This window comes from Gracilinanus agilis, chromosome 2 (assembly GCF_016433145.1).
Source record: "Gracilinanus agilis isolate LMUSP501 chromosome 2, AgileGrace, whole genome shotgun sequence".
Classification (NCBI taxonomy): Eukaryota; Metazoa; Chordata; class Mammalia; order Didelphimorphia; family Didelphidae; genus Gracilinanus; species Gracilinanus agilis.
In genome coordinates, this window is record NC_058131.1 from 14,410,372 (window position 1) to 14,436,151 (window position 25,780).

Here is a 25,780-nt window from a genome sequence, read left to right on the forward strand (position 1 = left end):
TCCTCCTTGCCCACTTTGATACCTTCAATTTCTTTTTCTTCTCTAATTGCAACTGCTAGTGTTTCTAGTACAATGTTAAATAATAGAGGTGACAATGGGCATCCTTGTTTTACTCCTGATCTTATTGGGAAGGCTTCTAATTTATCCCCATTGCATATGATGTTTGTTGATGGTTTTAGGTATATACTGTTTATTATTTTTAGGAAAGGTCCTTCTATTCCTATACTTTTCAGTGTTTTCAATAGGAATGGATGCTGTATTTTGTCAAATTAAGAGGTATTTTTGATACTCATTGCCTTCCACAAAATATTGTCTCTCCTGAAACTGCTTAAACATTCCTTCCTCCACCTACTCAGATAAACAGCTCACTTCATAAATTAATGAAAAAAAACTGAGATTCCTTTACTCTTCTTTTTCTCATTTCATATCATTTAGGCATAATCACATATTTATTATCTTCTCCATTACTTCTAACTCTGATGAAGGAGTGGTCTTGACCTTTCTTGCCAACTCATCTACAAGTTAAACTATCTACCTATCCTTATCCCATCCCCAATTCTATTCTCCAGCAATTTGTCCATAATAGCAGTCTTATTGCCTCTTTATTTTCAGTCCTCCCCTTTGTACAGGCTGCAACTGTGCTGCCTAAAAAGCATCCTCTTTCAGTCATCCAGATATATATTTCTATGGGGTCCATCACTCAGGTGGGAACCTTTGGGTTTCTTGCTCCCAAGTGTCTCCCCTCACCACTTCTCCTTTGGTTTCTATTTCTATTTCCTATTTCTATCCTTTTCTATAATTGCAAAATCAAACAGGAAAGGGTCTTTCAACAAGGTTGGGTAATGGGGGGAGGAGCCTAAGAGATTGCTCCCAAAATGAAGTCCCAAGACTTAGCTGATGATGGAAGTCTTGCTGGATGAGAAGCAATGGGATGCCTTTGACCAGGGAATCAGGGTATCAATGTTCAAAGAAGTATCCTCAGGAAGCCCTCAGGACTGCATTTGAGCTGAGATGTTTTCCTCCTCCTTCTCTCAGACCTCTGCTTGAAGTTCCTTCCTTCTCCTCTGAAGAATTACCCAGAATTCCCTCTAGTCCCAACTATCAATAACTGTCAACAACAGCCTTCTTCTGGCTCTTTTTGTCCCATCCCCCATCCTTACAGTCCTCCCATCTCTAGGCCTGACTCTCAATCCACTGAGGTACCCAACTGCCCCCAGTTCATCACCTTTAAATGTTTGTCTTTCAAAACTATGTACTGTTTTTTTTTACCCTTTTATTATCTCTCACTTGATCACCTTATCAACTTCTATGGGTCCAATTATCATCTTGTTACAAATAATCCATGTAATCACAGGTTATTCCTAAATCACCATCTCATTTTCTGTAGAAGAGTCCCCTTCACTCACCTCACAAATTCCATATGACCACATCTGGTCATGTCTACCTTCCTTTCATCTCCATTCTCACTCATAGGCACAGTCCTCATTTAGGTACTCATGGACCCCTCACTGCCTGTAGCCAAGATTTTCTTTCTTTTTTTTAACCTTTACCTTCTGTACATATACAGTTACTTAGATATCATCTCTCCTATTTAAATATATTTTGTCTTGAGGGTAACAACAGTGCTTTTGCCTCTCTTTATACCTGTCATTAACATAGTTCCTGGTACATAGTCAATACTACATAAAGTCTTGTTGACTCTCTAACAGACTATGCTAAAATAGTTTTCATATGGATTTCCTTTCCATTAGTTTTCCTCTCATTTGATAAGAATTGTAGATGAAAAAATTCCTGTTCAGGTAAGGCAGATTCATCCAAGAAAGGAACATGAGAAAATACTAGGGGTAAGAGAAACCTGGAGCATGGTATTTTGTGCAAACGAAAAAAGAGACACAAGGAAACTGAAGCAAAAACATCTGGTTTCACTTTTAGCATTTTTTCCTGAGGAAAAAAGTCAATATTTGATGAAACTTCTTGGATCTTCTTGACAGTTCTAAATTATGTAAAGTATAGCTCTGGGAAAGAAGTCCAGATCAATCCATTTTCTGATTCTTTATCAGAACATTTAAAAGACTCGTGTGCTAGTTTAGCCAGTTTCAATAATATACAAAGCTGGTGATCTATTGAAGGGAATGGACTTTTCTTTCATAGCTAACAGTATCAATTTTTCAACTTCTATTATCGTGTTAATGAATAATTTTTACAAGGGTGGAATAAGAGAATTGGATGCTTTGAGATAAATATGTATATATATTTTATACTCGGGTATGCAAAACTGCTACCCTAAAGGAATTAATGACCACTAGAAAAGACTGATGATATTTATTTATAATATTTACATATCAGTTAATTTTAAAACAATATTTTTAGTTTTCTCTCCCCTCTCCTTTAATATGTGAATAATGTGGAGATGTTAACATTATATCGCCACATTTCATCAGTAGTTGATGGGTTCTTCATTAGGAATGGATCATTGAGATTTTTTCCCAAACAATGCAGCTCCTAATATTACTATTACTCTCCAAATCCATATCAGTCAAATAGAATTTTGCTTTTCGGACTGAATAATCATTGTAATTCTCCTTTCTTTTGCATATGTAAGCACTAGCTAAATTAATTTTCCTACTTTCAAGACTGAGAAATTAAATCCTTTGAATTTCATCCTAAAACATGGATTGAACAATATCTTCCCATCATCTGTACTCTGAATATAGGGGAAAATATTTGTGCATTATGTTGATAAAGAAGAATCTCCCATCCCCACTACACAATAGAGATGCCAAGATTCCTACTCCTTGACTATATTTTATAAGGTCCCAATGCAGTCTTTTAGAAGTAAGTTGGTTCAAATGCAATTTCCCTAACTTCCTCCAGAAGATAAGGAAGCTATATTGACTTGTGTGTGCTACTCCAAACACTAATTCAACTTATTGTTATAATCTCTGAGAGGACAATCACTGGTCCTTCACCTTATGTTGGACAAACTGAAAGGTGGTTCATTTTAAATTAACTACTTACAAATCATCTTCTTTACGATTCCAGGAAGGATTACTAACATCAAGATATTTATAAGCATTAGATCTCTGATTTCATTGGTACAAGGGATTCCTGAATAAGGAAACTCCCGCTGCCATTTCAAATTCATATCTTTATAGCAATTTACAGTCTTAAAGAATCTCCTAGAATGCAGAGATTGGTTGACTTGGTGTGGATTTTTCAGCCAATATATATCAATATCAGAAACACCATTCGAAACGCAGTCTTCCTGGGGAAAAATGCCTGATCTCTATGTAAACCATAATGCTGATTCTCAGTAACATACAGATCAGAAACCATTGTTTTACAAACAGGGGAGAACTAAAAGTCAAAGAGTGGAAGTGATTGCGTCCTTGATTTTTCAAAGAGGAATCTGAAGTCCAGAAAGGAACCTATTTTGCTAACTTATTTTACTGGAGTGGTTCTTCATTTTTTCACAACACTCTTTTCTTGGGAACAATCTTTCATTTTTTTTCTGACAAATGCACTCTTATATCCATGAACTCGGCAATATCACTCCTGGGCCTATTTCCCAAGGAGATCATGGAAAAAGAAAAATAATTCAGATATTCAAAAATACTTAGCAGCTCTCTTTGTTGTGTTAAAGAACTGGAAATTGAGAGGATCTCCATTTGTTAGGGAACGGTTGAATAAGTACTGGCATACGATTGTGATAGAATACTACTGCATTGTATAAATGATGAGCAGTTTAATTTTAGAACAAATATATGAAAAGATATATGAAATTATGAAAAGTAAAATGTATAGAACCAAAAGAACATTACATACAGCTAAAGAACTAATATCTGAGGAACAACTTGTGAACGTCTACCTCCAGAGAAAGAATGGATAAATAGAAACATAAAAGACACCATCTATGTATACTATTTTTTTTAGCTAAATGATGCCTTCTTTAGTGTAGGTAGGAAAGAGAGATAGATACCAGAAAATTTTAATATAACTACAAACAAATTAATTAATTAAAAAATTAAACATAGGGAATACACTCTGGTCATCCATGTCTTTGGAAGGATTCCAATAAATGATATAAGGGAGGAAGATGCTAGGTGGTCCAGTTGATAAAAAGCCAGGCCTAGAGATGGGAGGTCTCATTTTCAAATCTTCCCTCAGATACTTCCTAGTGACCTTGAGCAAGTCACATAACCTTCATTGCATAGCCCTTTCTGCTCTTCTATCTTGAAATGAAAGCACAGTATTGATTCTAAGATGGATGATAAGGTTTGTTTATTCGTTTGTTTTTAATTATAATAAAATATATTGGCTGGTAAATATAGCTTGGGCACCTGGAGACCCTATGCTAACAAATCTCAGGTGCTTCTTCTATTCTATGAAGAGAAGCTGGAAGGAACCATTAGAAAATCAACCATAAGGATAAGGGATCTCAAGAATATTCCATAAGGGAATTGGATGAAGTAACTGGCAATGGTCCCTTCTACCTCTAAAAAGCAATGAGTTTATGAATTAACTAAAAGATAAACTAGATAATATATCCCTATGAAAGAGGGAAAAACCACAATTCTGTCTTTACTGAGTGGGAGCTGATTAGTAGCTGCTTTCATGTATTTGAAGAGCGCGTCATGTAGAAGAGAGAACAGAATCTTCTTTGCTCAATTGGGTAGAATAGAACCAATGAATAAAAGTTATCAAAAGTTATATTTCAGTTTGATCTAAGGGTGACAGGGGTAGAAATACATTCCTTATAATTAGAACTTTTCAAAAGTCAGATGAGTTACTGTCTTTGGAAGTTGGAGGTTACGTCTCTTCAGAAGTTCTAATGACTAAATGTTGAATATGTTATAGGACCGATGAGGAAGAGATCTCACTAGCTATCATTAGCCATCCAATATAAACAATAATTGAAAATATCCTTCACAATGGCAAACCCCAATAAAAATCATTTACTCTTCACAGGAATATTTTAATTGGGAAATAATCCACTCTCTTTCCCAATATCCTGTGATGCAGCCTATTCTATTTTAGGGGTTCTCTTTCTACATTAGCCCTGTGGAATAGCAAACATGGTTGGATATAGAAGAAATGTCTACTCAGATACTGTTTTGCCTTTCTTATTTACCTTCTACAATCAATGACTTTGATGGTAAGATAGACATAGAGGACAGCAAAAATAGAGAATGATTCAGAGAACTAGGTCACATGGATTTTGAGCAAGTCTTCATTTTACATATAGGAAAACTGAAGTCAGGGAAATGGCACTACCTTTCCAACATCACAGACATAGTCATATTTTGAACCTAAATCTTTTGTCTCCAAAGCAAATTTCCTTTCAGCTAGAACATCCCACTGGCAGCTCAGTAGATGCACAATGGCTAGAATGCATGACAGAGAATAAGCCAAAACTGAGTTCAAATCCTGTTTCAGACACTTACTATATTTGTGTCTTTGGGTAAGTTGATTAACCTATTCCTGCCTCTTTTTGTTCATCTGTAAGATAAGGAAAATAATAGTCCGCACCTCCAATGAGACGGAGCCTCCAACTTCCAAAGACAGTAACTCATAACTTTAGAAGATGTCTAATTGTAAGAAATGTATTTATCCTCCTGATCCTTAGATTAAACTGAAATATAACTTTTGATAACTGAATAAATGGAGATTTTTGAATCTTGGACTTCATCCCTCATAAGTCCTTAGTTTTCCCAAAATTCTCTTTAATCTCTCCTGTGCCTCCACGTTTGCATAGTCACATTATTGTTTTATAGTTGGCTGTAACACCTCCCTCTTTCTCTTTGGTTCCTGGGAGTGAGCTGGTTAGTACCTTTTACTTAGTCTCTTTTGTTAGCTTATTATTAATAAAATATTTATAAATATAAAATTTAGTATTTTGCATATTAATCTTAATCTTCACATAACTTTCATTCATTGGATCTAGTTCTACCCAACTGAGCAAAGAAGATTCCGTTCTTTCTTCTACATGATAGCTCTTCAGATCCATGAAAGCAGAAATCCTCCCAGTGAAGATTAAATGAAGTAATATTTCTAAAGTACTTTGTGAACTTTAAGGTAACATATGAATCGTTTTATTGTTATTGTTATTAATGGTTTCTTCTCATGATGAGCCTAATCCTGAAATGCCATACGCTGGCTTGCCATTCTGTGCCCTGCACTAAAAAGAAAGGGTTGCCTGTCATAACAGATTGCAGTTGTAGAATCCCAACACAGCCCTGATGGGACTTGTAGAAACGGTGATTGTTCCATGTTTCCAAGTAATCAAAAACTCTGCTCAAGCTATACTAGCAATTCCACAGGCACTTGCAATGTTCATTTTGCAGACTACTTTTTTAAGGGCACCAAATTCTTATTAATGAAGGAGTTTGGGTAGTGATGGGGAGCCCTCTCAGGTTGTGTTGCTATAAATCCTAAGCAAGAACTTCATCTAGAGGGCTCAGGTAATGCTCAAGCCCATTAGCAGTAATAGTGGGAATGACCATCAGCCATTACTTTTGATGAGATCAGGCCCATATCACCTTAAACAGCCTAGCGATGCCACAGGAGGCATTGAGCCATTCTCATTCCTGGCTCCCTTAATGAATAAAAATGTACTGTACTTACAGGCCACCTGACAGGCAGTCACCAGCACGGGCCCAAGGAAAAGTTCACCCTGTCAGCATGCAAGAGAGAAAAGTGCTGAGGAATTATTGCATTAGCTCTGTTACCCTCTAATAGCCCTGAAAAAGGGGGAAGCACTGAGGACAACAACCTAGGATCACCCTGGGGTCCTACAAAGACTTCATTTGAAGGAGACCTGTTTCATTCCCCAAGGATTCTAGAATAGGGATCCAGTGAATCACTGAAGGGACTATAATTATCCTGAGGGGGAGAAAGTCAGCCTCCCAAGGCTTTCTGAAATTTCTCTCAGAAATCTACTTTCAAAATGAAGTAGGAAAGGGAGGGGACTCTTACAGTGTCCTGGTACCTGTGAGCACATTTTTAAAAGGCAATTTTGTTTTCTACCTTGACTGCTCATTAATATTCAATTTAGGTGGTAGCTGCTTTTGAGATTCCTGTGACATTTGTCAGCATCCAGGATTTAATTTGGGGTGCCTCTGCTCCTGCGTGTCTGTATGACTGTGTGAGAGTTCCAGACCTGTCAAGAAATGAGATTCACTGCTCTTATCTCAAGGGGGAGGGAAGAGGCAATAATTTCACTTTCTTGACTTGCAAATATCTTGCGAAAGGAAAATCATAATTCATAGCCCCATATGTACAAAAATGTTTCCAGCGTGTTTCATTTTGGAGTTATAAGCAATGAATTTTGGGCTAAATGCAGCAAATCCAGGCACTATATTTATAAAACAACAAAAAATGCACTTAGAGTCTGACGATGAGATGTAATCTGTGGGTACATTGAGTTCTGTGTCAAAGCAAAAACAATTGCAGAGCAGCCACAATAGAAAATGAGCCGGAGTTGCTAATTATTTTTCTTGTTTGAGATCCTAGTTCTACTTTTAGTAAGTTCACAAAATAGCAGCCTTGCAGAGTTGAAAGAGATCTCACCAGCCATCTAGTCTAAGCCCACCCTCCAAATCCTCTTCTATAAGACATCTTGCAAATGGTCAGTCAGCCTCTGCTTAAAAGCATGTAACATTGGCACATCCCTTCTGAGGCAACAAAAGCCACAGACATCCATGGGGATTGGATGGAGGGAGACATCAGGAAGCATTGCCTTTAATTTCCACTTCAACTTTAAGATCACTAAGCCCCATAAGGTTTTCATACTCTAGGTTTTCCCCTTGCTTCTCTCCTACCTCCTCCATTTTTTCCTTCCTCCTTATTAAAAAGGGACTTGCTTAAAGTCAGATTTTGATCATCATAGCAGCTGGAATTTGTAGAGAAATTAAGTTTGACAAAATCCTTTTCACTTAATACTCCTTGAATCATCACAACAATGAAGTGATAGAATGGCACTATCTATACACACACATTCATAAAAATACATGTGTGTGCATGTATTTATACACATATGTATATGATATATGTATCTAATTTTGTATGTATATGCATATATTTTATGTATATATCTACACATAAGTAAATGTGTAGATATTTATGCACACATTATTGTTGTTCTATCATTTTCCAGTTGGGTCTGATCCTCTGTGAACCATTTGGAATTTTCCTGATAGAGATCCTGAAGTGGTTTGCCATTTTCTTCTCCAAATAATTTTACAGATGAAGAAACTGAGGCAACATAAGAAGTAAATGACTTACCCAGTTGTCACACAGATGTGAACTTCCTAACTCCATTCCCAGTACTCTATCCATCCTCCCACCTAGCTGCCTAAACACATACACACATAGAAACTCAAACACATATACATATATACCCACATGTATTTAATATATGATAAAATATATACATATATAATAATATGGTATATACATACACACAGTGCCAAGTTAGAGCAGAGATGTTTAATTCCTCAGTGTTTTATTTTACTTTTAATTGCCCCAGAAGCTTAGGATATTAATGGTATGACTGTTGGGTCTCTACCAGCGAGTCTTATACCTTAATTATTAATTAATATCATTTAGTCATCCAGGGAATTAGTGTTTAGAATAGAACATTTTCTTAGGTGTTAAAATAGGAACAATTAATATAAACATTCTCTCTTAAAAGTTTGTGACACACTTTGCCGGGGCAACATAAGAAGTCCTCAGAAATATGGGTTCATGCTTTGAGAGCCCAAGGGAAAATGGGTAATTGAAACTCCCTATTTCAGAATTTTTTCTCCCCTGCCTGATATACTCATAAAGTTCCTTTATCAATGCTGTAGATTTGGGCTTCTTGTAGAGTTCTGAAGCTCACTTTCCTTGATGTGCCTAGTTCTTTCCAGTCTCCAAATGCAGTCACTGATGCCAGTCACTGAGTTTCCAGGAAGACTAATAGGATTCTGATGAAAAGTTCATATTTTGTGGCCCTCCAAAATTCACAAGGTTCTCCTTTGGTTAATGGGATTTGAATTGGTGTTGAAGAAAATGAGCCTTTGATCCTCCCATAATTATTTGATCTAAAGTAGAAAACTGAGGGAGAAAAATTTTACAGAAGGCTTCTCAGATAAAGGTCTCATCTCTCAAATATGTAGAGTACTGAGGCAATTATTATAAGGGTACAAATAATTCCCAATTGATAAATAGTCAAAGAAAATGAACAGGCAGTTTGGAAATCAAGAAATCAAAGCTATCTTTAGGCAGATAAAAAATGCTCTAAGTCACTTTTGACAAAAGAAATGCAAATTAAAACAATTTTGCGATACTACCTAATATGACAAAAAAGGAAAATGACAAATGTTGGGGGGGGATGTGGGAAAATTGGGGCAGCAAGGAACTGTTGGTGGAGTTTTGCACTGATCCAACCATTCCTTTCTTTTTTTTTTTATCCAACCATTTTGGAGAGCAATTTGCAGCAATACCTGAAGGGCTATAAAACTTTGTATACCCTTTGTCTCCTCCATATCATTCTTAGGTGCATATCTCAGAGAGATTTTAAGAAAATGGAAAGGGTATATATGTACAAAAATATATACAGCAACTCATTTTGTGGGTAGAAAAGATTTGGAAACTGGAGAAATGTCCATCAGTTTAAGAAAAAATGGCTGAACAAATTATGGTATATGACCAAGATGTTGAATATTGAGTTATAAGAAATAATGACCAGGATGATTTCAGAAAAACCTGAGAAGATTTACATGAACTAACACATAGTGAATTGAACAGAATCAGGAAAACATTGTTCACAATAATAGCATCATTGTACAATGATGAACTTTAAATGACTGAGCAAAACACAACAATTTTGGATGACATATGATGAAAATTGCTATTTACTTCTAAAGAAAAAAACTGATGGAATCTGAATGCAGATTGAAGCAAACAACTTTTCACTTCCTTTTTCTTTTTTTTTGTCTTTTTTTCACAACATGACTATTATATAGATATGTTGTGGATCATGCACATGTATAATCTTTATCAAACTGCTTGTTGTATTCATGAGGGGAAAGAGAAAGAATGGTGGGAGAGAATTTGAAACTCAAAATTATTATTTATTTTCCCTGGGAAGAACCAAGTTTATTTGCCCTATTTTACACTAGTCTTTTGCAATATTATTATAATTGAAGAACTTTTTCATACTTAATTTTAAGATCTATGAGATTGGTTGATTATTTATCTTATAACTGACTTTTAGTGGAGTAGGGTTGAGTCAAAGCACATAATAATCAATTAATAAATACTTGTTAATTGATTGATTACTTACTATACCTATGTGTCCTGACAGTGCTGGTTCACATTGTAACATTTAATTCTTTTTTTTTTAATTTTATTTTTTAGAAAATTTTTCGCATGGTTACATGATCCATGTTCTTACTTTCCCCTTCACTCCCCCCAACCCCCCATAGCCAAAGCTCATTTCCACTGGTTTTAAAATGTGTCAATGATCAAGACCTATTTCTGTATTATTGATAGCTGCATTGGTGTGGTTCTTTTGAGTCTACATCCCAAATTATTTTTTAAAATAAAAGCTAAAATAATTTTTATAGATAATTGGAAAAAGAAAATATGCAAATAAAATTGTTCCATTTAATATGGGGTTATAGATGGAATTAGGTTGAAATTGTTCTCACCTGGCTCACTACTTGAATATCATTAGTTCTACTTTATATAAGAGCCTCAGGCCAGATTCTCTAGTCAATCTAAATATACCTCATGTGATACCAGTTTGCACCTCACAGATTGGCTAACATGTTAGCAAAGGAAAGCAATAAATGTTGGAGGGGATGCGGCAAAATTGGGACATTAATGCACTGCTGTTGTGAATTGTTGTGAGTTGTGAATTGTGAATTGTGTTGTGAATTGTGAGTTGCAAATTGATCCAACCATTCTGCATGGCAATTTGGAACTATGCCCAAAGGACTTTAAAAGATTATCTGCCTTTTGATCCAGCCATATCACTGCTGGATTTATACCCATAAGAGATAATAAGAAAAAGACTTGTGCAAAAATATTTATAGCTCTGCTCTTTGTGGTGACAAAAAGTTGGAAAATGAGGGGATGCCTTCAATTGTGGAATGGCTAAACAAGCTGTGGTATCTGTTGGTGATGGAATACTATTGTGTTCAAAGGAATAATGCACTGGAGGAATTCCATGTGAACTGGAACAACCTCCAAGAATTGATGCAGAGTGAAAGGATCAGAATCAGGAGGACATTGTACACAGAGACAAATACACTGTGGCACAATCAGATGTAATGGACTTCTCTACTAGCAGCAGTGCAATGATCCAAGATATTTCTTAGGGGCCTTTGAGAAAGAACATTATCCAGATCCAGAGAAAGAACTGTGGGAATAGAAACACAGAAGAAGAACAACTGCTTGATCACATCGGTAGATGGGGATATGATTGGGGTTGAAGACTCTAAGTGATCACCCTAGAGCAGTGATGGGCAAACTTTTTAAAGAGGGGGCCAAAGGAAAGGAAATGCTCATCTGTCAGTCTGTTTCTAAGGCAACTCTTTCGAAGTTTCATTGTATTTTATCCTACTCATTGTATTCATCAGATTAGGAATAATGTCACGAGGCCAGATAGAACATTTCAGGGGGCCGCATCTGGCCTGCATGCAGTAATTTGCCCATCACTGCCCTAGAGCAAATATCAATAATATGGAAATAGATATTGATCAATGACACATGTAAAACCCAGTGGAATTGCCTGTTGACTATGGGAGGGGTTGGAAGGAGGGGAGGGAAAGAACATGAATCATGTAACCATGGAAAATTTTTCTTAACAAAAAAATTAAAATAAAAAATACACCTCATGTATAGCATTATTTAATTTATTCCATGACTTTCAGTGGCTTAACTTCTTACACATAATATAACTCTTTTGAACGGTTGATTGTTTTATTGACTCCTCCATAGTATCTCTGATCAACTGACTCAGTGGAACCCTACCAGTAATAATCTGTAATAAGATTACAGATCAAAGATCTACAGTGGAGAGATAAGAGGCCCAGAGGGGGGGGGAAATAATCCAAGCAAGGTCACAAAGATAAAATCTGTCAGGGACAGGATTTAAAATCAGATCTTATTCAGCTAGAGCCAGCATTTCTTTAGTTGCACCATGCTGCCTACAAATGCCTCATATGACTCATGAGGAAATAAGTATAACTTTCTACTTGAGATTTTACTTGAGATCTTTCCTGATAGCCCCTCCTCACCAACTTCACTTCAAGACCACTTTGTACCTACTGTGCATATGCCCATGGGCAGCTAGTTGTACTGTGATAAGAGCACCCAGTATTTCTTTAGGAAGACTTGAATTCAAATCTGGTCTCAGACATTGTCTAGCTGTGTGACCCTGGACAAGATACAAATCCTATTTGTCTTAGTTTCCTCATCTGCAAAATGAGCTAAACATCTGAGGCAAACCATTGTACTATTTTAATCGAGAAAACCCCAAATTGGATCACAAAGAGTTGAACGTGACTGAAATAAACAACCAAAAACAAAATATGTTTCTCTATATAGCTATCACTACAGATATAGATATAGATATAGACATTGTCTTATCCCAGGGAAATTTTAAGTTTCTTGATGCAAGAGATTGATTTCACTTTTGTGTTTGTATCTATAGCACCCACCACAATTTTTGGAACATAATTGGTGCTTAATAAACAGTTATTCAATGGTCAATCATTTGATTGATACTGTGAGAGAGGGAGGTTCTAAAGACTATAATTCCAATTCTAGTCCCCTTTCTCCAAATTCAAATATTTTTTTCTCTCACTCCCATTTCTATTGATTAAATTCAGGAATCTGATAAAAATCTGACAGAAGGTCCAATTTATACCAAAATATAGTTTGAGACAATAAGCATTTTTATGACTATGATACAGTTGCTAGGTAATAGGATTTTCAAAACAAAAAAATAATCCAAAAATCAGATGTCATTTTTCTTTTCTTTTCAAAGGATGAAAACTTCTCTCCTGTGACCACTAGTGAAAATATTTTGTTCACTTGCACATAGCTTAAGTTTTATTGTTTAGAAGTGTTACACAATTGATTTGTGTGTATATTTCTCAGTCCAAGCGTGTTTGCCTGGCATAGCCCTGACTCCTACTGTTCTCCTGAGATGGAGGAATTGTTATGAGGATTCCTCTCAGGAGTAGGACATTAGAATATACGATGTTGGGTTTTATTTTTATTTTTAAAGGGTATGAAAAAATGTGTCAGCTGGGCTCAGACATGTATAAATTAAATCATGTTGAAATGTCAGCAGTAAGACACAGTTGAGACCAAAAAAAAAAAAAAAAGTCTGAAGAACAGGTTGAGCACATATCCAGGAAGCCTTCATCTACACATATATGTGGAAACACATAATGGAGGTATGTTATCTGTGTATGATTAACTTCATAGTTTCTCTAAAGTGATTATGATCCTCTTCAGTATATATTTCCCTTGGGAATCCTGGGAGAATCCTCTTTTCTGTGTCAATCCAAGAAGCCATCCCATGCAGATGTCTTCTTCTACTCCAATATAACCTAATATTAATTGTACTTGTAACCTGGGTCAGACTTTTGAGGAAGCACTACTAAATCACAATTTATTGAGTGCTTAATATATACAAGGGATTGTACCAAGCAAAGATGAGAGAATGAATTTTAGGTGACATATTTTCTGCCTTTTTGATGTTCAGAATACAAAAGCATGCAGTTCGCTCCAACTCGGATAATTTTAACTAATAATATTCCATTTCACATGCATTAGAGTGGAAGAAGAAAGTCGACCAATGGATCATAGTCTCAAATCCAACCCCATATTTTATTGTATGATCATTCCAAGTCCAAGAGATGTTATATGTTTTCCCAACATCCTACTCATAGAAGTAATATTTGAATACAGCTCATATGAGTCCAAAGGCAGTTTTCTTTCTACCACAATATATGGGGACAGGTGGTTATAGGAGAAGAGAATTATTCAGGAACATTTCTGTCATCCTCCAGGTGGCTGATGACTTGAAGGAACAGAAAAAATATATATTAGGAACTTGAGAAATAGTTTACTTGAAGCTTTTAAAAATCACTGGTGACATGTACTCTCAAAGGTAGCATGGTTTAATTGAAGACACTGGACTCAGATACATACCTTTAGCCCTTTCTTCTTCTTGTCTAGGAGAAATGCTTGCTGAATTACGGAAAATATCTAAGGCCCTATTGGAGCTTCAGAATGTCATTACTCTATTAATTCATCATCTACATAATCTTCAGAAAGATTGCTTCCATTTTCTGGGATGTTAAAGAACAGGGATCAAGTTTAACTTGGGACCTGAAAACTCAAATTTTGGTCTTAAAAGATGAAGTTCAATCTTGAAGTATATTCTGAATGACTCTTTCTTCAGTTCATTTTCCATCTATCTTGTATCCTCTGGGAAATCAGCATGTATCTCATGGCTAGGTCTCCGCAGATCCTGAAGAAGCATTAAAAGTAAACAATTCACAAATCAATCATAGGATATTCTTTATTCAGGAAATCCACCCACCCACCTCACAATATAGAAAACAAATGAAGGAATCACAGTTGTATGCTGTAAACAAGCAATACAAATCTTTCTTTCCAGTGAGCTCTACCTTTCTCAAAGTATTTGTGTCCTCTAACCTTATAGCACCACCTTGTGGTTCAGAATCCACTTAGAAGGGAAACATCTGGGATTACGAGCAATATACCCCTCTGACCTTCCAGTAAGTCCTGCATTACCTCCAGAGACTGTAGGACTCTACAATGGTTTGAAATAGACTAGAAAGAAGTAATTTTGCAATTCTATTTACACCACTCCCTCATCTGTTGTAGAGTACCACTTTCATGATCAGAAAACTTATTGACATGAAGTTAACATCACTATATAAGGGACTTTGACTCATCCTGGAAGGAATCAGTCTGTTATTAAAAGAAAACATCTCTCCTGCCCCTAAGAATTAAGTCACTCAAATAATTTACAAGAATAGTGAAGGCCCAATGCCAGCTCTTTTGGTTCACCTACTGTGGCTTGGATGCTATTGCTTCTTTTCCAACTTTGAGGATCACAACTTTGAAGATACTTCTATCTTCAAGGAACAGGCAATGCTCTGGACCTCCCTTTTCTCTCTTCATAAAACTAAATGTCTTTGACCAGCAATACCATTAATAGATCTGTATTACAAAGAGATCAAAGATAGGGGACAAGGGCATACTTCTACAAAATATTTATAACTAGCATTTTTATCATGGCAAAGAGTTGGAAACTGAAGGAATGTCCATTAGTGAACAAATAGTGCTATGTCTTTGTAATAGAATATTATTGTGCCATAAGAAATGACAAACAGGATAATCACAAAAAACAAACAAACTCTGAAATATCTTATATAAAGTGATGCAAAGTAAGGTGAGCAGATCTAGGAAAACTATACAGAGTAGCAGCAGAATGTATGAAGATGAACTGTGAATGTCTTAACTAGTATCAGCACTGCAAGGATTCAAGACAGCTTCAAGAGACTCATGATAAAAGAGGTAATTCACTGCCATAGAAGGAGCTAACAGAGTCTGAATGCAGATTTAAGCAAACTCTTTTTCACTTTATTTCTTTCATGACTTTTTTTCTTACATAAGTGATGTCTTCTTTCACAACATGACAAATATGGAAATATGCATTGTATGACAGCACACATATAACCTATACCATACTAGCTGCTGTCATGGGGAGAGAGAAGGGACAGAAGAGAATAGGTATCACAAAATGTCAGAAAATTATTATAAAATTGTTATCTACATGTAGTTCAGAAAAGCATAATTATTTTTTTAATTCAAAAAAAAAGATAAACGCCTAAACCTTCAAAAATTTAGTTGATAAAAAGTTCATTCTTTTTTATAAAAAGTGATTGATATTTGAAAAAATTGATAAAATTGATAATTGATAAAAAGTTAAGCTAATATGGACCAGGAATTCCTTTTCATTGCCTCATTAAAAGTCTATTCTCTAAGTCTCACTTCCTAAGAGATTTCCATTCTTCTATTTAGTCGATTTTTTAAGGAGCTCTCACAATGGGAGACCAAAATATCATTGTCAAATATTCCTCTCCTAACCAGCTCTTCCTAACCTCATCTCCATGCTTTTTGATTTCTTATATCACCATCACAGAGTTGAAATTAACTCAAAGACCACATAATCTACTCCCCAGCTTTTTGTCCATACTCTGTAAAAGAATTCCAGCATGCAGCCTCTTCCATTTTTTCAGTTAGTGGGCTATGATATTTGGATAGTAGATGCAAATAAGTGCAAGCTGTTATCTTTCCATGCCTTGGTGAAACCCTTCAATGATGAATGTCTTAATCTAATGAATAATCTTAATCTTAATCAGGTGACTGTATGTGTGTCTTATGTATGAATGAATTATGTCTTCATCTGTAATATAAGTTGGAGTTCATGTCTTCTCTCATCTATTCATTGTCTCAAATTTTTATCCCATGACATCCATATCTGATGGATCACACTACATACTCACCTTCAATTTATAAAAACTATAACATCCTTCAAAAATACTTGTGGTATTAACTGCATTTAAAACATTCCTAATTCTCCCAGTTACTAGCACTCTTTTAAATTTACTAGGTATTTGCATGTTTTCTTCCTCATTAGATTATAAATTCCTTCTGGGCATTTAACATTTTTTTGGATCCCTAATGCTTACTTACAGTGCCTAGAACATAGAAGCTGCTTATTTATGTACTTCATTTTTTAATTAAGTAAATAAATTAAAAATTATTTACTTAATGTTTACTTATTGAACCGAATACATGTCTTTGTATGCATATGTATATAATGAATAAATGAATTAATTTATATGTATATATAAAACTATTGGATACTTACTTGAATTCATGTAACGTCCAGTAAAGTTTAATTTCTTTTGGATAGGGACTATCTTAACTTTGTATTTTTATTTTTAGTGTCTTAAACATCAAACTAGCTAAATAAATGCTTATTTAAAATTGTTGAGTTCCTTTTATATCCTTTTTGATTATATATGCAAAACCCTAAGGCAAGACATTCTTATGAGCTCTTTTGATTTAGATTCCACTCCTAGTATAAAGTGCATGCCTTTCTAATATAGTTAAAAAAATCAAAATGTCATCATCAAAATTCCCCTCTTGACAGCTCCTCCCTTCCTCAACTCCATGCCTTCTGATTTACTATATCACCATCCCAGACTTCCCAGTCACCTCAGAGACCATATAATCAATTTCACAACCCTTTGACCATATCCTATAAAAGAAATCTAGTAATGGGGAGCCTGCTATCATCCAAATTTTTCAGTGGGAGTAATAGCTTAGAAGTTATTCATTGAATAAACCTTGTAATAACTACTTGGCAATTCCTTCCCCCACCCCACTTCATAGATTACAGTTATATCCTCTATTCTAGGACCAGATAATGTATGTCTAACCTCTCGTCAGCATGACAGCCTTTCAAATACTTGAAGACAAGTTTCATGTTCTTTATAAATTTTATATTGTTGAGGGTAAAAAATTCTTAGTTTATTCAATTGTTCTTTCTACAGTATGCTCAGCAACTGTTCTGGTAATTTTTCTCTAGACATGTTCTAGAAAGTCAGAGGCTTTGCTAAAATATTACTTTCAACTCCAGCTGTACAATAAACCACTGGACCAGGGTCCCTTCCAGGTTCCCGCTGATGTCACACAAATAATTGCTGACCTCTGCACAAGCATAAAATCACTTATACACCAAGCAAGTCTGACATACTCTACTTCTCTTTTGATTGCTTGTGTGTATCACATTCAGTTCAACAAGTAAGTTATTAAGTTTCTATTTTGCATAGGAATGAAAACCAAACATGAAACAAAATCTTCCCTCCAGAAGCTCACCTTTGACTAGAGGATATGACTATTATTCAGATAATCCAACATGAGGTAGTTTTGAGAAGAATGTTTCAATAAATGGGAGAATAAGAAATGTGCGACATGAGAACTAATCTTGGAAGGAAGACCAGCATTCCAAGGAAGGGTATGGCCAAGAAATGAGAAATGCACAGAGGCAAGAAATGGAATAGTAAATTTAGGAATCAGTGAGTAGTTGGCTTGACTGGAGCAATGAATAAGCAGGTAGTATTAACAGGAAATAAAACTGTCAGATATAGTGGTACATGCCTGCAATACTAGTTGCCAAGGAGCCTGAGGTCAGCAGATCTCTTAAACTCAAAAGTTCTGAACTGTTATAGTCTATGCAGGGGCAGCCAGGTGGCTCAGTGAATATAGCACCAAGTTTAGAGGCAGGAGGATTTGGTTTCAAATATGGCCTGAGATACTTCTTACTTTGCGACCTTAGGCAAGTCACTTAAATCTGATTGCTTAGCCCTCACTATTCTTCTGCCATGGAATCAATATTTCATATTGATTCTAAGATTGAAGAGGAGGTTGAAAAACCATCTATGCAGACTATGGTGTCCATGTTAAGTTCGGCATTCATACAGTCAGCTCTGGGGAGTGAAAGGACTCCTGGTTGCCTCAGGAGAAGTCAACCCGTCTAAATGGGAGCCAGGAAGTTTAAAGCTTCTTTGCTGATCAGAGGGGAATTGGGCTTATTTCAGACTGTGGAAGATAGGGAAACCCAGTCCTTTAAAAAATAAAATAAAATTCGGGATTTAAGTGGAAACTAGATTGTGCAGGGCATTAAATGCCAGTAGGAGTCTGGATTGTATTTTATATACTGCACCAATGGAGCTGTCCAAGGAGAGGTTATTAGAGAAATTGTAGCTGGGATTCATGTTTCAGGAAGGTATTTTATTAGATGACCTCTGGGGCTCCTTCCAACCCAGTTTCTATGACTTCAAGATCTAGAGAACAGAACATAGAAATAAAATTTAAGAGCAATGTCTAATACAACTAAATTGTGGAATAGTTTAGATTTGAACATTCCCCACTCCACAAAATATGTTGAGAGGTTTTAGTCCCCTGCATTCATTCAGCAACTTGCCATATATCGCAAGAAAAGATCATGGTCAAGCTGCCAAGACATTGAATTGTAATTAAACTTATGTTTATAAAATGGTGAACTTAAAGGATTGAAAGCAAGGTGTGACTGTGTACATGGCAATACACAAATGAAGACGCAATCTTCTCTGTCTCTATTGAGGATAATGAAAAGAAAATGATTTTTAAACACAGTCATCTGAAAAAAGGAAGACTTTAATTATACCAAATGTTAATTATTATACTTTGTAACCTCAGCACATATTATAGACCCTAAATTAAAGTATTAATTAATAATAATACTAGCTAGCATTTATATAGCACTTTAAGGTTCTTAGTTTATAAATATTATCCCATTTTGACACTCAATAAATAAACTTAATAAAGTACATGTTGACTGACCTATTTATAAGGAAATTGGTATCTGTTCCTCTCACCGGAGACATAAGACATAATTAGAAGGAATCTGTGGTGGTGTAGTGGAAAAGGGCATTGAAATTCTGAATTGAATTGGAAGATATACTATGAGTCTCTGCCCTCCAATCTACATTAACTGTGTGATGTCATTTACCCCTCTGAAACTCAGTTTCTTTGCTTGAGAATTGATAGAAAGTTAAGCTAATTAAAGCGTCAGTCATTTATAGTGACAGTCTATGAATATATGAATCTTACAGTAAATGATTATTTAGGTAGATTTTTATAAGGAATTTTAGGGAGATTCAAAGTCTCTTTTGCCTTATAAATTGTTAAGAATAAGAGAATCACAGTTTGGAAAGACTTTACTAACCATCCAATCCAATCCATACCTAATACTTAAAATCTCTACTCTGACATACCTTAAAACTATTCCTTATAGACTCTGCTGGAAGACATCTAGTTAAAAGAAATCAATAACCTCCTAAGACAATCTATTCTACATTTCAATGTCGTTAATTAATGGGAAGTGGTGTTGTACTGTTTTTGTCACTGTTGCTGCTGTACTTGTTCTTGTTTTTGCCCTGACATCAAGTCTAAACATCACTATTTGCAATGTCCATCCATTGTTCATGTCTCTGTCCCCTATGCCAGTAACCAGAACAAAACTGATCCTCTGGTCAATCCACACAGGGGTTCTTCAAATTGTTGAGTATACTATCATGAAGCTCTCTCCCCACTCCCCCCATTCTTCTCTTCTTGAGCTTAAACCTTCTACTTTCTTCTTCTGGCATAGATTCAAGTCCTTCTACCAGACTAGTTGTCATTTCCAATTTAGTAATGTCCTTCTTAAAATGATAAAAATATACCATGTGTTCAAACCAAGTCAAAGCATTAAAGGTGGGTCATCTGTCACTCTTTTCATTTTATGTAATTAAATATTTTCCAAATACATGTAAAATTGACAAAAATGTTTCCCTAAATTTTGAGCCTTGAATTCCCTCCCTCCTATCCCATTGTGTGAAGACAAGCAATTTGATTTAAATTATGAAACATGAGGTAAAGGGAAATACATTTTAATATTAGCCATGTTTTAAAAGAAAACAAAGTGAAATAATAAAAATTAAGAAAAAATTTTAAAGCCTGCTTCAATCTATTTTCTGAGTTCATTAATTCTCTATAAGACATGCAATATTTTTATCATGGCTCCTTTGGAATTATCTTAGATCATTGTCTTGATCAGAGTAGCTAAGTCTTTCACATTTCATCATCCATTACGATAAGCAATGCCACTTTTAATTGAACCCAAGCTCATTTAGAAAGATAAATAGAATGCTAAATAAGCAGAATAAGTAGAAAGTGTTTATGAGCATGCCCGAATTATGACATCTTGGCTTAGAGATGTTGTCACTGAGGAGGGAAATAATGCTCTGAACTTGAGATTTAAACCCTACCTCACCCATCAGATAGGTGATGCTTCATAGTTACATCATTAAGCCACTCAGATTCTTAGTTTACTTATCATTAAAATATGGAAAATTATTCATGTAAAGTGTCTTTAATTAATGTTCTATAAGATGTTGGTTATCATCATCATCATCATCATCATCATTGTCATGAGACTGAAATAAATGAAATTCCATGTGACCTAAAACCTAAGGACATCTTTCAGGATATTGTCATGATACATGTTCAATATATTTACATAAGGGAAGCATTTCTCCAACCTGGAATCATCGTTAGTTTAAGAAAGAAGCAATTTTACATCTGTCAAATAAAACGTAGCATTTTCAAAACTTATACAACTGAGGAAAACACATATGCTGAAATATCTAAATCTTACCAAGGCATTCTGATCATGAGTTTTCCATGATTCGTTATTTTATCATTGATCTAAAGATAGTACAAAACTCAAAGGTCATCTAGTTCAGAGCTCTTATTGTAAAGAAAAGAATAATGAACCCCAGGGATGTTATTTAAGTCAGTAAATAAATAAATATTAAGCATGTAGTATATGCCAGACTCTGTCCTAAGAGATAATGATAAAAATAACAGTTAAAAGCAATCCTTGTTCTCTTTTGAGGGAGACAACAATCTAATTTGCAGATTATTTAGAGATGAATTAGAAATGACTAAAAGGGAAAACCTATTAGAAGAATTAAGAGGGATCAAGAAGGTCTTTCCAGAAAATGTGAAATTTTTGTTTTGAATTGAATTAAGGCAGGGAAGCCAATAATCAGAATGAAGATTGAGAGGATTCCAATCAGGGAAAATAGCCAGTGAAAATTATTGGAAATCGGACATAAAGTGTCTTGTTTAAGAAACAATGAGATCAGTTTTACTGGATTATAGGATACATAGGGGCAAAATGTAAGAAAGAAAAGTTGGGGGTTCTAAATTAAGAAAGGCTTCAATTGCCAAATGAAGGATTTTATATTTGATCTTGGAGAGAATAGGCACAATAGGAGTTGTGTGTGTGTGTGTGTGTGTGTGTGTGTGTGTGTGTGTGTGTGTGTGGCATTGTCAGATCTGTGCTTAAGGAAGATCACTTTTATTAACTGAGTGAAGGATGAACTGGAGGGGAAAAGACTTGTGGCAGGCAGAGCCAACAATAGAGTATTTTAATAGTGCAGGTTTGAGGTGATAAAGAAATGCATCATGATGATGACATTGTCAAAGGAGAAAGGGGACATATTGGAGAGACAGATGTTGTAAGGGTAAACAGGTCTTAGAAACAGATGAGATAGGTGAAAATGAGTGAAGATTAAGGATGACAACCGAGTATGGAAGCTGGGAAATAGGAGGATAATGTCATCCTTAACAGTGATAAAGAAGTTTGGAAGAGGAAGGGTTTGGGAGGGAAAGATAATGAGCCTAGTTTGGATATGTTGAGTTCAAAAGTGACTTTTCAAAGATCACAGAGGTAATAAATTTAAGATGTTGATGACTAATTTGAAGGATAAAATATAACTCCTGTGTTTGCCATTCTAAGCCCTTCACAATCAAGTCCTATCATTTTTTCCAATCTTATTGTACCCCTTCATACACTATGTGAAATCAAGCTGACCCAATTTTATGGTTCTCTGAACTATAGCTTCTATCTTCTGCCTCCAAGTATCTATATTTTCCAGGTTCCAAGCATGCACTCTTTCCCACTATTCTCTTCCTAGAAACTCTAGATCCCTTCAACATCAATTTCCTATGACTGGTTTAGGTTTTAGTCTTTTCCATTTCTTTTATATCAATATATATATAAAACTGTGGATATTATAATACATATGTACATTTGGTATCTGCCAGTAGAAGTGTAATTTCTTGGAGAGATGGTTTATTAAATATTATCTTGTGTTCCCCACATTGAGGAATATACTCTTCAATCAATCACTCAACAGGTGTTTAAGTTGTTGTGTTTTTTTATTATGTTCCAGTCATTGTGCAATATTCTATGCCTCAAAAAAGGCAAACAGGCCCTGCCTTCAAAGCATTTTAATGTGGTATACAAACATGAAAATAAACACTTACATGGAGGATACATACAAAGTACATAAAGGATGATCTTAGATGGGGAAAAACATCAGCAGGAAGAACAGGAAATGCTTCTAGCAAAAGTTAAGAATGAGCTGAGACTTGAAGATCAAAGAAATGGAGTCAGAGGTGATGAAGGAGAGAATTCAAGCCAATGCAGAGTCAGGGAGATGTAAGTTGGAGTGTCCTATCTGCACAACTGCAAGAAAAGTCCTAAATTGGAAGTAAACATACTAGGCATTTAATAAATGCTTATTGGGTTATATGAGATATAATAAAAACAGCAGGGAGAAGTACAAATTCAATCCTCAAAATTTCTAAATGATATATGTGACCATTTTTATTTTCAAATATTCACTTATCCATTATTCTTTGTCCATGCTCCTAGTTATGGACAGGGAAATAAATAATAGACATTCTCCTAAATTTTTACCCTCATATTCTTTGGATGCAGTGCATAATTCATTTCCTCCAAAACTCATCCCTTTCCATTATATCTCGCCAACCACATTCCAGAGTGACCTGGATGACTATAGAGGGAATCTTCTTTGAGATGTTCTGACCAGTCCATCTCCTGCTTTCCTTAGCTGACAGGGAGCTTGCCAGCAAACTGTTTTGCTCTGTTACCCTCCTGAGCTCTGTCCAGGTGCTGAACACAAAAGCCTGTGAATAAATGATGAGGCAAACAAAGTTTTAGCTGTGAGCAGACTGTTACATTTGCATAGCTGTAATGTTGGATTCATTATTCATGAGCATATGCTATAATGGCCCTCCCCTTCTAGCATGGCCCCCACCACCAGCACCAACCAGCAGGCTCTCAGTATTAAGTATTTCTCATGCATCTTGGAGAAAATTCTCCTTCCAGGGTACAGTGTAATGATCTCTCTCTTTCCCTCTCTGTCTCTCTCCCTCTCTTTCTCTATCTCCTTCCCATTCCATTTATTATCTATTCTCCCTCTTCCCTCTCTTCCATAAAGCTATAACATTTACAACATAACATAAAAATAAGACCTACAATTTTTAGACTGGAAGAGCTAAGCATATGGGTCAAAGAAAATTAGTAGTAAAGAGTAACTCATTTAGAATGCTAGTACAGGGGGCCACTCCACTCTGCATCTGCTATTCTGCCTGGTTTCAACTCCATAGAACAAGATACCCATCTTAGATTAAACTTATTATCTCCCATATCATCACCATTCCAAACACTGAAGCCTTGACTTTCACCATTCCCATCCTCTCCCCTCTGATGACTGGAATGTGAAGTATCAAACTCATATTGCCTTCCTTTCTGTTGTTTTTCAATCATTTCAGTCCTGTCCAAATCATCTTGACGACATTTAGGGTTTCTTGGCAAAGATACCAGAGTGGTTGGATGTTTTCTTCTCTAGCTTATTTTACAGATGAGGACATTGAGGCAATCAAGGATAAGTGAGGGTCACACAGCTTAGACTATTTTCTGAGCCTGAATTTGAATTCAAATCTTCCTGATTCCAGGCTTGGTATTCTCTCCACTGTGCCACCTTGCTTCTTGTGCCTTCCTTTATAGAGGGCAATAGCTGGACTTTCTACCAGTATACACTATTCTTTTTTGCCTATATCTGCTTGTCTAGCATCTGAAGGTATGGAAAATACTTAGCATAACCCCTGGAGTGGGTCTTTTGAGTATGTCAGCCATTTTCAAGGATGATACACCTGATTAAAGCCACTCCTAGAAAAACAAAATTGCTGAAGGCTGCTGAGCTGACCTAAATTCTCTGGAATTGAATGGGATTTTTCCTTTTCAATGATATCTCAAAGGTTGTCCATGGAAAGAAGCCAGGCATTTTCCCCCAGATTAATCCATGCTCAGTATCATTCCTGTAAATGTAGTAAGTATCCTATAATGCAGAATTATTCCATTTCTCTACATTTGATCCCTGGCTTTTAAAATTCTTTCTCTGTCTTAAAGAAATTGTTGACAAAGGAGTACATGCAGAAACTTTGGGAGTAGTAGTCACAACCCTAAATACAGGTAGTCCAGAGCAAAAGAATATCTTCTCAATGGAAGTAGCAGTGGGGTCCAATATCCCTCTGGGCATATAAGCAGCCTTTTTTTGAGGAACTCACTGCTCACCTCCTGGTGTGAGGAAGATATTTTAAAAGGTTCCCTAAAAATTCTCTGCTTGAAACTGTCTGCTTTGCCTAACTCCAGCATGCTTTCTATGTCAGACAGGGATTCTACCTTGATGTCAAAACACAAAAAAGTAGAGCAACTTTTGTGAAGATGATTCTACTCATCATTGGCACCTGCAGTGTGTGCATATTTGTGGATGACTCAAAATCCATGAGACCTGGAAGAGAAACAGCTCTTATTTTGAGAGTATTCAGCAGGTATCATATCCAAATAACACCACTTAATGTAAAACAAGTTGGTAAATGAAGGCCAGCTTACCAAAGTTTGAGCTGGATTCATGTGTTTTTTGTTAATTTGTTTGTTTTTTCCTGTAGTGGTTGCCTTGATGAGGAGTGTCTTAAAGCTGGCATATGTTTTAAAATCAAATCTAATCTAGTCAACAGATTCAAATCCTTCCCAAAAGTAAACATGATGTTCATGACAATTGATTGCCATTTATAAGTAGGTGCCTTGCCACCATTATTAGTACATATTCTTCCACCTTAATGAATGGAGACCCTTATCAACACTGTGCCAAAAGAGAACAAGATCGTAATTCTAAATGACTTTAATGTTACAGACCTTCAGAGATGGCAAGGT